Genomic DNA, 13,932 nt, shown 5'->3' on the forward strand with positions numbered 1-13,932 from the left:
CTCACTGAGGAAGCGAATCTGCTGCTCCAGCTCTTTGAGCAGGAGAAAGCAACACGCCAGCATAGCTGAGAAAACAGATCTGCACAAAATCCCTCTAATAATCTCCTTTAATAATTTCATTTTTTTTTTCCCCCAACGAGTCCTGGGGAGTTTTGGGGGGTGTCAGGGCGTAACCAAATCCCTGCCCCTGTGTCTCAGGGAACTCCCCAGGCCCAGGATGGAATCTTGCAGGTTTAATGGCCCTTGCTGCGTTATTTCTCCTTCCACCCAAAGTGCCCAGCTGCTTTTTTGGCCTCCTCCCAGGCTGGCACAGCCTCGCTGTCCTCAGCTGACCCCCCGTGCCAAGGCTGCTCCTTCCTTATTTCCAAACCTGGGGAAACTCAGGGAAACCAAAGCTCCATCTCTGCTCAGGTCTCGGGTTTCTGTGCTTGAGATGACCCCCAAGGTGTCAGAAAGTCTTTTGTCTTTTCTGAACCCCACGACTGTAAAAAACATTAAAAAAAAAATTAAAAGTTAAATAGTAATATAATGGTTATAAAAATAGCAATACAATTAGAGTAATAATAATTTGGACAGTTCGAATTAGGACAATGTAAGACAATAGAAACAACGAGTTATGGACAGTCCAGTTATGTTTTTCTGGGCAAAACAATTTTTTAAATTTCAGATTGTCAGAAAATCTTTCTTTTTCCGAGCCCTACGACTGTGAAAAACACCAATCACTTTTAATAAAAAATTTAAAATTTCATAGTAATATAATGGTTATAAAAATAGCAATATAATTAGAATAATAACAATTTGGACAACTCGAATTAGGACAATATAAGACAATAGAAACAAAGAGTTATGGAAAGTCTGGGTACCTTTTTCTGGGCAAAATAAACCCCAAAAAGGAGCCACGTTAACAGAGGATTAACCCCAGCCAAGGCTGCTCCTTCCTTGTTTCCAGACCTGGGGAAACTCAGGGAAACCAAAGCTCCATCTCTGCTCAGGTCTCGGGTTTCTGTGCTTGAGATGACCCCCAAGGTGTCAGAAAATCTTTTTTTTTCCTGAGCTCTGCAACTGTGAAAAACACCAATCTCTTAAAAAAAAAAAAAAAATTAAAAATTCATAGTAATGTAATGGTCATAAAAATAGCAATATAATTAGAATAATAATAATAATTTGGACAATCTGGATTAGGACAATATAAGACAATAGAAACAACGAGTTATGGACAGTCCAGTTACCTTTTTCTGGGCAAAATAAACCTGAAAAAGGAGCCACGTGTTCCCAGAACACCTGATACCAAAGATTCCTCCCTAATGTACAACCCTCCCTTTCCATTTTAAATTTTTACGGAATTTAGGGGTTTTTCTTCCCCGTTGTTTCTTTCATCTTTCAATGTCTCATTTCATTCATCAGCAAACCTGAAGTTTACTTGTAAAAGCAAATATCTTTTTCCATTCATCAATCAGTGGAACCCTTCCCATTGTTTCTTTAATCTCCCAGTGTTGGTTTTACCTACCAGAAGACCCAGAGGTAGTTTGGAAGGACAAATCCACCATTCCTCTCACTATCACCTACGTTAGACAGCGAGTTTCTACCTTAAACCAATCCAAAACCCAGAAGATGGAGGCCAAGAAGGAGAAGGAGAAAGGCTGGACATACCCAGATTCCTCCATCTTGCCCCCTGAACCCCCATTCTAAAAACCCCAAAATTCTGTTTTTCACCCCGCGATAAATTCACTATCGTTCTACTTAAACTTTTGTGGCTTGCAATTCTTCATATAAAGGTTGGTAATTGTTTTTTTCCAAGGGCTAAATCACAGTCCCAGGGCTCTGGGGCTCTGTGCCAAGGTCTCTGAGCCCTCCAGGGCAGCCAGAGGAATTTCATGGGTTCCCACACCTGGATCCCTGCAAGGAGCCAGCACCAGGCTGGATGGGGGCTTGGAAGGTCATGGAAGGTGTCCCCATGGATGGTCCTTAAGGTCCTCCCAGCCCAAACCGTTCCGGGATTCTGCGATTCCGTGACTCATTCCCAAATTGCTCAATTGAATGTTTTTGAGGCATTGCACTTCCTCTTGGCTCAGGATCGCGCTCTGATTTAACTCCTTCCATGTCCTCCCTGCCTCAGGCCGTTCTCATTTCCTGGACTCTCTTCCCAGCCCAGTTTAGAGCAGCGTACCCAGTGCAGGGTCCAGCAGTGCCTTTTGTCACACCAATCCCAAAACAATCCCAAAACAATCCCAAAATTATCCCAAATCCTAGAGCTCCTGCTGTCCCAATTCCCAATGTACAGTTCAGGGTCCAGCAGTAACTTTTATCCCACCAATCCCAAAACAATCCCAAATCCTGGAGCTCCTGCTCTCCCCATTCCAGTAATTCGTCAATTATGGGGTCCAGCAGTGTCCCTTGCACCAATCCCAAAACAATCCCAAATCCTGGAGCTCCTGCTCTCCCCATTCCCAATGTCTAGTTTGGGGTCGAGCAGTGTCCCTTGTCCCACCAATCCCCAAAACAATCCCAAATCCTGGAGCTCCAGCTCTCCCCATTCCCAATGTCTAGTTTGGGGTCCAGCAGTGCCTTTTGTCCCACCAATCCCAAAATGGTCCCAAATCCTTGAATTCCTGCTCTCCCCGTTCCCAATGTCTAATTTGGGGTGCAGCAGTGCCTTTTATCCCACCAATCCCAAAACAATCCCAAATTCTGGAGCTCCTGCTCTCCCCATTCCAACCATGTGTCAATTATGGGGTCCAGCAGTGCCTTTTGTCCCACCAATCCCAAATCAATCCCAAATCCTGGAGCTCCAGCTGTCTCTGTTCCAAGCATGTGCCAATTATGGGGTCCAGCAGTGTCCCTTGTCACACCAATCCCAAGTCAATCCCAAATCCTGGAGCTCCTGCTCTCCCCATTCCAGCAATTTGTTAATTATGGGGTCCAGCAGTGTCCCCTGTCACACCAATCCCAGCTCAATCCCAAATCCTTGAACTCCTGCTCTCCCCATTCCTAATATCTAGTTTGGGGTCCTGCAGTGTTCCTTCTCCCACCAATCCCCAAAACAATCCCAAATCCTGGAGCTCCTGCTGCCCCCATTCCCAATGTCTAGTTTGGGGTCCAGCAATGTCCCTTGTCCCATCAATCCCAAAAAACCCCCAAATCCTGGAGTTCCAGCTCTCCCCATTCCAGCTATGTGTCAATTATGGGGTCCAGCAATGTCCCTTGTCACACCAATCCCAAGTCAATCCCAAATCCTGGAGCTCCTGCTCTCCCCATTCCAACCATGTGTCAATTATGGGGTCCAGCAGTGCCTTTTGTCCCACCAATTCCAAAATGATCCCAAATCCTGGAGCTCCAGCTGTCCCTGTTCCAAGCATGTGCCAATTATGGGGTCCAGCAGTGCCCCTTGTCACACCAATCCCAAATCAATCCCAAATCCTGGAGCTCCTGCTCTCCCCATTCCAGCAATTTGTCAATTATGGGGTCCAGCAGTGTTCCTTGTCCGACCAATCCCAACATGATCCAAAATCCTGGAGTTCCTGCTCTCCACATTCCCAAAGTCCAGTTCAGGGTCCAGCAGTGCCTTTTGTCCCACCAATCCCAAAACAATCCCAAATCCTGGAGCTCCTGCTCTCCCCATTCCAACCATGTGTCAATTACGGGGTCCAGCAATGTCCCTTGTCCCACCAATCCCAAAATGATCCCAAATCCTGGAGCTCCAGCTGTCCCTGTTCCAAGCATGTGCCAATTATGGGGTCCAGCAGTGCCCCTTTGTCACACCAACCCCGAAACAATCCCAAATGTTTATTATATTAAATAAAATACAAAATATTTTATATATATTTTTAAAAATAAAAATAGGAGCACAGGCTGGAAATTAATAGGATTTTAGCCACCAGAGAAGCTGACTTTGAAAACCCCAAGGCAGGCAAGAAACCCTCCTGATTCCAGGGTTAATTTTCACCATTCCTGGTTCGTGGGAGGACAAGGACAGGCGTGGATGAGGCTCTAATGGCCAGAAATCCGTGTGTACAAACATTAAAACCAGAGCAAACAGGAGCAGCTCGAATTCTTCCCACAAAGCAAAATTCAGATTTAATTGGCACAAGAGGCTGGTTGGGAAAATTTCTGTCTGGAATATTAATATCCCAGTGGATGTTGCGAGGGAAGGGCAGGCAAGGAGAAAAAGGAGGATCTCAAGAGCAGAGGTGCACACTGAGCAGGGGACTGAGCGGGGAGGAGACATTTAATGAGAATTAAAGAGGGGAAAAATCCGTGTTGCTACAGCACAGGCACCAGGAATGGGCTGGGAAGAGCCATTTGAAGCATTTATTTTTAAAAAAACCACCAGGATTTGGTGGTAGAGAGGGATTTCTCTCCCAGGTGGGGTTTGGGATTTGTCTGGGAGCCTCTTTTCCTTTCCTTTCCCCTTTTCCTTCCCTTTCCTTTCCCTTTCCCTTTTCCTTCCCCTTTTCCTTCCCTTTCCTTTCCTCTTTTCCTTTTCCTTTCCCTTTCCCTTTCCTTTCCTCTTTTCCTTTTCCTTTTCCTTCCCCTTTTCCTTCCCTTTCCTTTCCTCTTTTCCTTTTCCTTTCCCTTTCCCTTTCCTTTCCTCTTTTCCTTTTCCTTTCCCTTTCCCTTTCCTTTCCTCTTTTCCTTTTCCTTCCCCTCCTTTTTCCTTTTCCTTTTCCTTTTCCTTTTCCTTTTCCTTTTCCTTTTCCTTTTCCTTTTCCTTTTCCTTTTCCTTTTCCTTTTCCTTTTCCTTTTCCTTTTCCTTTTCCTTTTCCTTTTCCTTTTCCTTTTTCCCCTTCCCTTTTCTTTTCCTTCTCCCCTCTCCTCCCTCCTGTCTCAATCTTCCTCTCTCACCCTTCATCCTCCTCTCCCATCCTTCGTCTTCCTCTCCTATCCTTCATCCTCCTCTCCCACCCTTCATTCTCCTCTCTCTCTTCATCCTCTCTCACCCTTCATCCTCCTCTCTTTTCTCCCATCCTCCTCTCTCATCCTTCATCCTCCTTCTCTCACCCTTCATCCTCCTCTCTTTTCTCTCATCTCCTTCTCTCACCCTTCATCCTCCTCTCTCACCCTTCATCCTCCTCTCTCACCCTTCATCCTCCTCTCTCATCCTTCATCCTCCTCTCTTTTCTCCCATCCTCCTCTCTCATCCTTCATCTTCCTCTCTCATCCTTCATCCTCCTCTCTCACCCTTCATCCTCCTCTCTTTTCCCCCATCCCTCCTCTCCCTCTCTCTTTCTCCCCTCTCCTCCCTCCTCCCCGCTCCCATTTTCCCAGGACTCAGCTCCACCCACGGATAACTCCTGTGAAATCCCAACACAAACCTTTCTTTCTCTATTTATTTTTATTTTTCTTGGGAGAGGAATTCGGGCTGTGAAATCGAGCTTAAAAATGAGCCAAACCGACCCTTTTAAGTGTGGACTCCTAAGCTGGGCTTAAGAGGCTGCAAATCCCCGGGAGGCTCGGACTGCTCCCAGCCCAGCTGCCAGCCTGGAAATAATTCGGTTTTTTTGTAATTAATGACCCCCGTGCCTCACCCAAAGTGTCGGATCTGCTCCTTCACATGGAAAAATTCCCCCTGTCCGTGCCCATTCTGGCTCTTCCTGGGAACAGCAAGGAGCCAAAAGGTCCCAAATTCCAGCTGGAAAATGAGGTGGGAACACGGCGGGGATGTGGCCGAGGTTTGTGATGCCACGAGGGGGTGGAGCAGAGCTGCCCTTCCTCCAAAATTCCACAGAATTCGGTGTATAAATAAATATATTAATAAAAACCAACATGCCTTTGATAGTGAAATATTGATCCAGGCCCTGTTTTATTACCTGGAATAAATCAAAAGTTACTTCTCTCGGTAAGGATGTTGTCTGGCTGCCTCACCAGTTGTCATTTTCAGCGTTTAAAACTCATTTTCTGTCCCCTCAAAAGCTCCTCCAAGCTCAGATTTCACCCAGTTGTTCAACAAAAAATCTCATTTTCGGAGCTGAGGACGGCAAAGCTGGGTCTATAAAATGTCAATGTTCCATGGATTAAAGCAGAATTTTCACTTAGGACACACTCAGGGAATAACCAGGAGTTCCTCTAAACAAGGTTCTGAATTGTGCTCTGAAGTGTGAGAGTTACCAAGGAGAAAGTTCTGCTGCATTTATCTTTTTTCTTCTTTCCTGTTAATTTTCCTGCCAGCTTTTCAAAACCCATTTTCTTTTGGCCGGGATTTTTTTTTTTTCCTTGGTTTATGGCTCTCTTTTGACACTAGATGTGCTCAAATCAAATACACAAATAATATTAAATGTATATAATATAAACTATTATTAATTAAATAATATAATAATTAATGATATTTATTATTATCGATACTATTATATTAATTAAATACATATAATATTAATTGAAGTTCTCAGCCACTGAATTCGGCTCCACCAGGCTCCAGAGCCGTTACCAGGGGGGGATTTTTCCCATTTCCAGAGTGGGATTCTGCTCTGCAATCTGAGAATTCTCTGCAGGAATTTGATTTAGGCAATTGGTGATGAAATGGTGCCTGAGGATTTTAGATTTTACAATTTTTATTGATTTGTAATCCTGCAATTTTTTAGTGTAGAACTTTAATAATATAATAATTATAATATAATAATATATAATATATAAATATGATATATAAAAATATACTATATAATATAAATTATATTATATTATATTATATTATATTATATTATATTATATTATATTATATTATATTATATTATACTACATTATATTATATTACATTATATTACATTATATCACATCACATCACATTATTTAACTCTAATAACATAATAATTATAATATAATATAATATAATATAATATAATATAATATAATATAATATAATTACATAATAATTTTATATAATATTATATATAGTATTATATTACATCATCGTCTATTATATAATATTCCTTATATTAAATATATAATATAATATATAACATATAATGTTGTATAATATATATACAATACATAATATATTTTATATATTTTACATATATTATATAGTATATAGTATACAGTATATAGTATATACTATATAGTATATATACTATATACTATATACTATATACTATATATATTATCTATTTTCTATTATCTATTATATAATATATATTATCTATTATATTATATTATATTATATATATTATATTGTATATTGCATATTGTATATTGTATATTGCATATTGCATATTGCATATTGTATATTGTATATAATATATATTCTATATTTTATATACACAAGCATCAGGTTCTGGCTCCTGATTCACAGCAACGTGACTCAGGAGGAGCAACCAAACCTCAACAGAAGCAAATCAAGGACAAGATATTTCCGTGCGGAATAATTCTGTAAAATCAGCTCAGCTCTAATTTCAGGAATTCCACAAGAGCCTGCACCGGTCAGGAACCAGCTCCAGAGCCAGCCTGGCACGGGGAAAAGTGGGTTTGATGGAAAAGGAGGTGCAAAGGTGGAGTAAAAACCAAAACACGTGGCTGGCAGATCCAGTGAGCAGCCAAAAAGCTGGATGGAATTGTCAGTCTTGGATGGAATTGTCATTTTTAGATGGAATTGCCATTTTTAGACGGAATCGTCATTCCCTGGATGGAATTGTCATTCCTAGGTGGAATTGTCATTTTTAGATAGAATTGTCAATTTTAGATGGAATTGTCATTCCTAGATGGAATTGCCATTCCTGGATAGCATTGCCACTCCTGGATGGAATTGCCATTTTTTAGATGGAATTGTCATTTTAAGATGGAATTGTCACTCCCAGATGGAATTGTCACTCCCAGATGGAATTGCCATTCCCAGATGGAATTGCCATTCCTAGATGGAATTGCCATTTTTAGATGGAATTTTCATTCCTGGATGGTACTGCCATTCCCAGATGGAATTGTCATTTTTAGATGGAACTGTCATTTTAGATGGAATTGCCATTCCTGGATGGAATTTCCATTCTTGGATGGAATCGCCATTTTTAGATGGAACTGCCATTCCCAGATATGACTGCCATTCCTGGATGGAATTGTCATTTTTAGATGGAATTGTCATTCCTAGATGGAATTTCCATTCCTAGATAGAATTGCCATTCCCAGATAGAATTGTCACTCCTGGATGGAATTGCCACTCCTAGATGGAATTGTCACTCCTGGATGGAACCACACCCCTGTCCCCTGGGGAACTCCTGGCTACCTGCTCAGGTGAGAGGGACCAAAACACCAACAATGAGGTGACAAGGACGGGAACTGGGGACAGGAACCACCCCCAGGCCGCCAGGGAGAGGAGAGGGAGGCTCCTCCTGCCTCGGTTTTGGGTGGAATTTGGGAATTTGGGGATTTGGAGCTGCCCCTGCTCAGCTCAGCTCAGCTCAGCTCAGCTCAGCTCAGCGTGGAGCAGCGAATCCAGGACTGAGGAGTGCCACCAGACAGGAGCAACCACTCCAACCCAGCGTGGGGCTAATGAAGGGCTTTTTGAAGAGCAAAATCAGCCCAAGGTACAAAAACAAACAGGGCTGAGCGTGCTGCAGAGAGGCAGCAGCAGCAGCACACGAGGCCCTGCGAGTGACAGAGGTTAAAGGAAATTATTCTGGGCACCCAGAGGATCTCACAGGGATGCTGGAAGCATCTCCCAGGGCTTCCCTGGAGATTCCTGTGCCTTTGCAGAGCCTCCAGGGAGACGCCAGCCGTGCCCGGGGTGGCAGCAAAATGTGGCTGTTGAAAAGGAAATTGGTTATGGAGCCTGTTTGATGATTTGGGAGGATTTGTTGCATCTTTCAGCCTCAATCCCTGAGACAGCAGGGACTGCAAAGGGAAGGCAGGAGCTTCTGGCCAGATCCTAAAAGTCAGGAGATGGGTGGCAAGGCAAGAGATCATTAAATTGAGATGATCAGGGAGGAAATTCTCCAGAGCTGTGAGGGAAGAACGGTCAGACAGATCAATTTTTGAGATTTGTGGGGGGCAAAGGGGGAAAGATCGCACCTGGCATTGCCCAGGGACTTGGGGAAATGTTTTAGCTCCACATTTCAGCTGGGTCTGGGTGGAAAACGAACCTCAGGGTGGTCAATCCTTGCCCGGAGGGGTTTGGGATGGTGCCACAGGCGCTCCTGGCACTGAGACCTGCTGGCCCTGCCCAGGGGTGCTGTGCTTGTGCCACCCACACCTGGCACTGCCCAGGGATTTGGGGAAATGTTTTGGCTCCACATTCCAGCTGGGTTTGGGTGGAAAATGAACCTTGGAGTGGTCAATCCTTGCCCTGAGGGGTTTGGGATGGTGCCACAGGTGCCCATGGTTGGCAGCAGGAGAGCACTGAGGCCTGCCCAGGGGTGCTGTGGTTGTGCCACCCACACCTGGCACTGCCCAGGGATTTGGGGAAGTGTTTTAGCTCCACATTCCAGCTGGGTCTGGGTGGAAAATGAACCTTGGAGTGGTCAATCCTTGCCCTGAGGGGTTTGGGATGGTGCCACAGGTGCCCATGGTTGGCAGCAGGAGAGCACTGAGACCTGCCCAGGGGTGCTGTGCTTGTGCCACCCACACCTGGCACTGCCCAGGGATTTGGGGAAGTGTTTTAGCTCCACATTCCAACTGGGTTTGGGTGGAAAATGAACCTCAGGGTGGTCAGTCCTTGCCCTGAAGGGTTTGGGATGGTGCCACAGGTGCCCATGGTTGGCAGCATGCTCTGTGTGTGCCACCCACACCTGGCACTGCCCAGGGATTTGGGGAAATGTTTTAGCTCCACATTCCAGCTGGGTCTGGGTGGAAAATGAACCTTGGAGTGGTCAATCCTTGCCCTGAGGGGTTTGGGATGGTGCCACAGGCGCTCCTGGCACTGAGACCTGCTGGCCCCGCCCAGGGGTGCTGTGGTTGTGCCACCCACACCTGGCACAGCCCTTCCCACCTGGCTGAGGGATGCCCTGGAGGGCTGGCACAATACCCAGAGGAGGTGACAGAGCTTGGACTCCTGTGACAGAAGCAGCGAACGCCGAGAGCAGCTCGGCCAAACGGGAGCCGAGGGAGCTCCATCCTCCCCGGCCCCGTGCAGGGCAGCTCCGGTTCCCGGGGGCTCCGGGACGCCTCGGCAGAGCCGCTGCGGCTCCCCCGGCTCGTTCCCAGATGCTCCGGGGCTGAATCACAGCGATTCGCCGCGGCGAGCGTCGCCTCGGTACCTGCTGCACGCTGAACACCTCCTCTCCCTCCTCTTCCTCCCTCCTCTTCCTCCCCCTGCCCGAGTGACGGCGAGTGGGTGCTGCGCCCACGCAGGAGGAAGGGAAAGGGTTAAAAGCCGGGTGACAGCGACAAGGGACAGCATAAAAGGGGCTCTGGGAGGGGCTCGGAGCTGTGGCACAGCCCGGGGGAGCACGGGATGCTCGGGGATCCCCAAAAAAAAACCACCAGGAGAGCCGGTGCCACCCCAAAATCCCCTTTTCCAGATAAAACTGAGCTGAGTGAGAGGCCAGGAGCCCCCCAGAACCTCCCAGAGCCCCCCAGAGCCACCCAGACCCTCCCAGAGCCCCCCAGAGCCCCCCAGAGCTGGCCCAGCTCGCCCCCATCCCACGGGACCCTCGCCCTGCTCCAGTTTGGGTCCCCTCTGCTGCTCCCAAATCCCGGCGCTTGCCGAGCCCTTCTCCAAGAGGACAAGGAGCAAAAACCTGGGAAAAGCCTCCTGTGACCCCAAATTTGCAATTTTAGCCACCTCTAGGGTCATCTCCAGGAGGAGGGAGGCAGCACAGGGATGGGCAGGGAAGGTGCCCAAGCTGCTCCTGCCCCCCACGGGCGCTTCCCGAGCTCTTCTCCGACCCCACAAGGAACAAAAACCTGGGAAAAGCCTCCTGTGACCTCAAATCTGACCCCAAATTTTCAATTTTAGTCACCTCCAGGAGGAGGGAGGCAGCGCGGGGATGGGCAGGGAAGGTGCCCAAGCTGCTCCTGCCTCCCACGGGCACTTCCCGAGCCCTTCTCCGACCCCACAAGGAACAAAAAACCTGGGGAAAGCCTCCTGTGACCCCAAATTTGCAATTTTAGTCGCCTCCAGGGCCACGTCCCAACACCCTGCATGGAGCTGGAGGCAGCACAGGGATGAGCAGGGAAGGTGCCCGAGCTGTCGGTGCCTCCCATGGGCACTTCCCGAGCTCTTCTCCGACCCCAAAGGAACAAAAACCTGGGAAAAGCCTCCTGCGACCTCAGATCTGACGCCAAATTTGCAATTTTAGTCACCTCCAGAGCCATCTCCAGAAGGAGGGAGGCAGCGCGGGGATGGGCAGGGAAGGCGCCCAAGCTGCTCCTGCCTCCCACGGGCACTTCCCGAGCTCTTCTCCAACAGGACAAGGAGCAAAAACCTGGGAAAAGCCTCCTGTGACCCCAAATTTGCAATTTTAGTCACCTCCAGGGCCACGTCCCAACACCCTGCATGGAGCTGGAGGCAGCGCGGGGATGGGCAGGGAAGGTGCCCAAGCTGCTCCTGCCTCCCACGGGCGCTTCCCGAGCTCTTCTCCGACCCCACAAGGGACAAAAACCTGGGAAAAGCCTCCTGTGACCCCAAATTTGCAATTTTAGCCACCTCTGGGGTCATCTCCAGGAGGAGGGAGGCAGCGCGGGGATGGGCAGGGAAGGTGCCCAAGCTGTCAGTGCCTCCCATGGGCACTTCCCGAGCTCTTCTCCAATAGGACAAGAAACAAAAAACCTGGGAAAAGCCTCCAGTGACCTCAAATCTGACCCCAAATTTGCAATTTTAGTCACCTCCAGAGCCATCTCCAGGAGGAGGGAGGCAGCGCGGGGATGGGCAGGGACCGTGCCCAAGCTGCTCCTGCCTCCCACGGGCACTTCCCGAGCTCTTCTCCAGTAGGACAAGGAGAAAAAACCTGGGAAAAGCCTCCTGTGACCTCAAATCTGACCCCAAATTTGCAATTTTAGTCACCTCCAGAGCCATCTCCAGGAGGAGGGAGGCAGTGCGGGGATGGGCAGGGAAGGTGCCCAAGCTGCTCCTGCCTCCCATGGGCACTTCCCGAGCCCTTCTCCGACCCCACAAGGAACAAAAACCTGGAAAAAGCCTCCTGCGACCTCAGATCTGACCCCAAATTTGCAATTTTAGTCATCTCCAGGAGGAGGGAGGCAGTGCGGGGATGGGCAGGGAAGGTGCCCAAGCTGTCGGTGCCTCCCATGGGCGCTTCCCGAGCCCTTCTCTGACCCCACAACGAACAAAAACCTGGGAAAAGCCTCCTGTGACCTGAAATCTGACCCCAAATTTGCAACTTGCGCGTCCGGGAGGCGGGAGGCAGCGCGGGGATGGGCAGGGAAGGTGCCCAAGCTGTCGGTGCCTCCCACGGGCGCTTCCCACGGGGATTGTGACTAACGGAGCCATCCCTGGCACAGCTCCGCTGCAGGAGCCTCGGAGCAGCTCCTCCGGAGGGCTTGGAGCCTGTGGGAAAGGGATTTGTAGGGAGTTTTTAGGTTCAGCAGGATGAAAGTTTTTAAAAACCCGCCACGGCCGGGTTAGAAAAGGGTTTTGTGCCACAGGTGGCGAGCTGGGGAGGGAGCGCTGCCACAAAGGGTTAATTCTCCTCGGGAAAGGAGCTGGGGGCGTTTGGGCAGAGGCCTGAGATCCTCCAGGGCTGGAAATGGCAGAGCTCGGGGGATCGGATGATGGGTGAGACACGCTCGGGTGAGGGGGGATAAAGGGGTTGCCAGGGAGATGCCCAGGGGACAGCCAGGACTGGGCAGCGACCTTTGGGGACTGGCACAGAGCGGGGCCAGTGCGAGGGGAGGCTGTGGCACCGGGAGGGACAAGGGACAGGGACGGGCTGGGACACACAGGTGAGCAGAGGTGTCACCTCAGAACAGGTGACATCTCAGTGAGGGTGACATCCTAGCAAGGGTGACATCCTAACATGGGTGACATCCCAGCGAGGGTGACATCTCAGTGAGAGTGACATCTCAGCACGGGTGACACCCTAGAACAGGTGACACTACAGTGAGAGTGACATCCCAGCACAGGTGACATCCCAGCACATGTGACACTGTAGCAAGGGTGACATCCTAACATGGGGTGACGTCCTAACATGGGTGACATCCCAGCACGGGTGTCACCCCAGCATGGGTGACATCCTAACATGGGTGAGGTTCCAATGAGAGTGACACCCCAGCACAGGTGACATCCCAGCATGGGTGACACCCTAGGACAGGTGACACTACAGTGAGAGTGACATCCCAGCACAGGTGACATCCCAGTGAGAGTGACATCCTAGCAAGGGTGACATCCTAACATGGGTGACATTCCAGTGAGAGTAACATCCCAGCACAGGTGGCACCCCAGCACAGGAGTCACCCCAGTGGGAGTGACACCCTAGCAAGGGTGACATCCCAACATGGGTGACATCCCAGCACAGGTGTCATCTCAGCACAGGTGACATCCCGGTGAGAATGACACCCCAGCACAGGTGACATCCCGGTGAGAATGACACCCCAGCACAGGTGACAGCCCTCATCTCTGCTCCTGCCCCTCTCCCTGCCAAGGCACCGTGCCCCATCCACCCAGCCGGGTGACAGTGACAGTGACAGTGACAGTGGCAGGGCCCATCGCGGGGACACCGCCAGCCGAGAGAGGACCCTGCGGTGGGACCGGTCCCGTTTCTGCCGCCACACCGGCGAGACCCCGGTTCTATGGCGGGCATCCGGTCTGGGGACGGCACTTTGAGGCATCGGGGGCGGGATGGGGGCCACGGGGACCGAGGGGACCACGGGGACCGAGGGGATGGAGAGGACCACGGGGTGACAGGCACCGAGGGAATCACGGGCACTGAAGGGATGGGGGGGATGACGAGGACCGAGGGGACCACGGGGACTGAGGGGATGACGGGGACCGAGGGGATGACGGGGACCGAGGGGATGACGGGGACCGAGGGGACCTCGGAGATCACGGGGACTGAGGGG

This window comes from Melospiza georgiana, chromosome 33 (assembly GCF_028018845.1).
Source record: "Melospiza georgiana isolate bMelGeo1 chromosome 33, bMelGeo1.pri, whole genome shotgun sequence".
Taxonomy (NCBI): domain Eukaryota; kingdom Metazoa; phylum Chordata; class Aves; order Passeriformes; family Passerellidae; genus Melospiza; species Melospiza georgiana.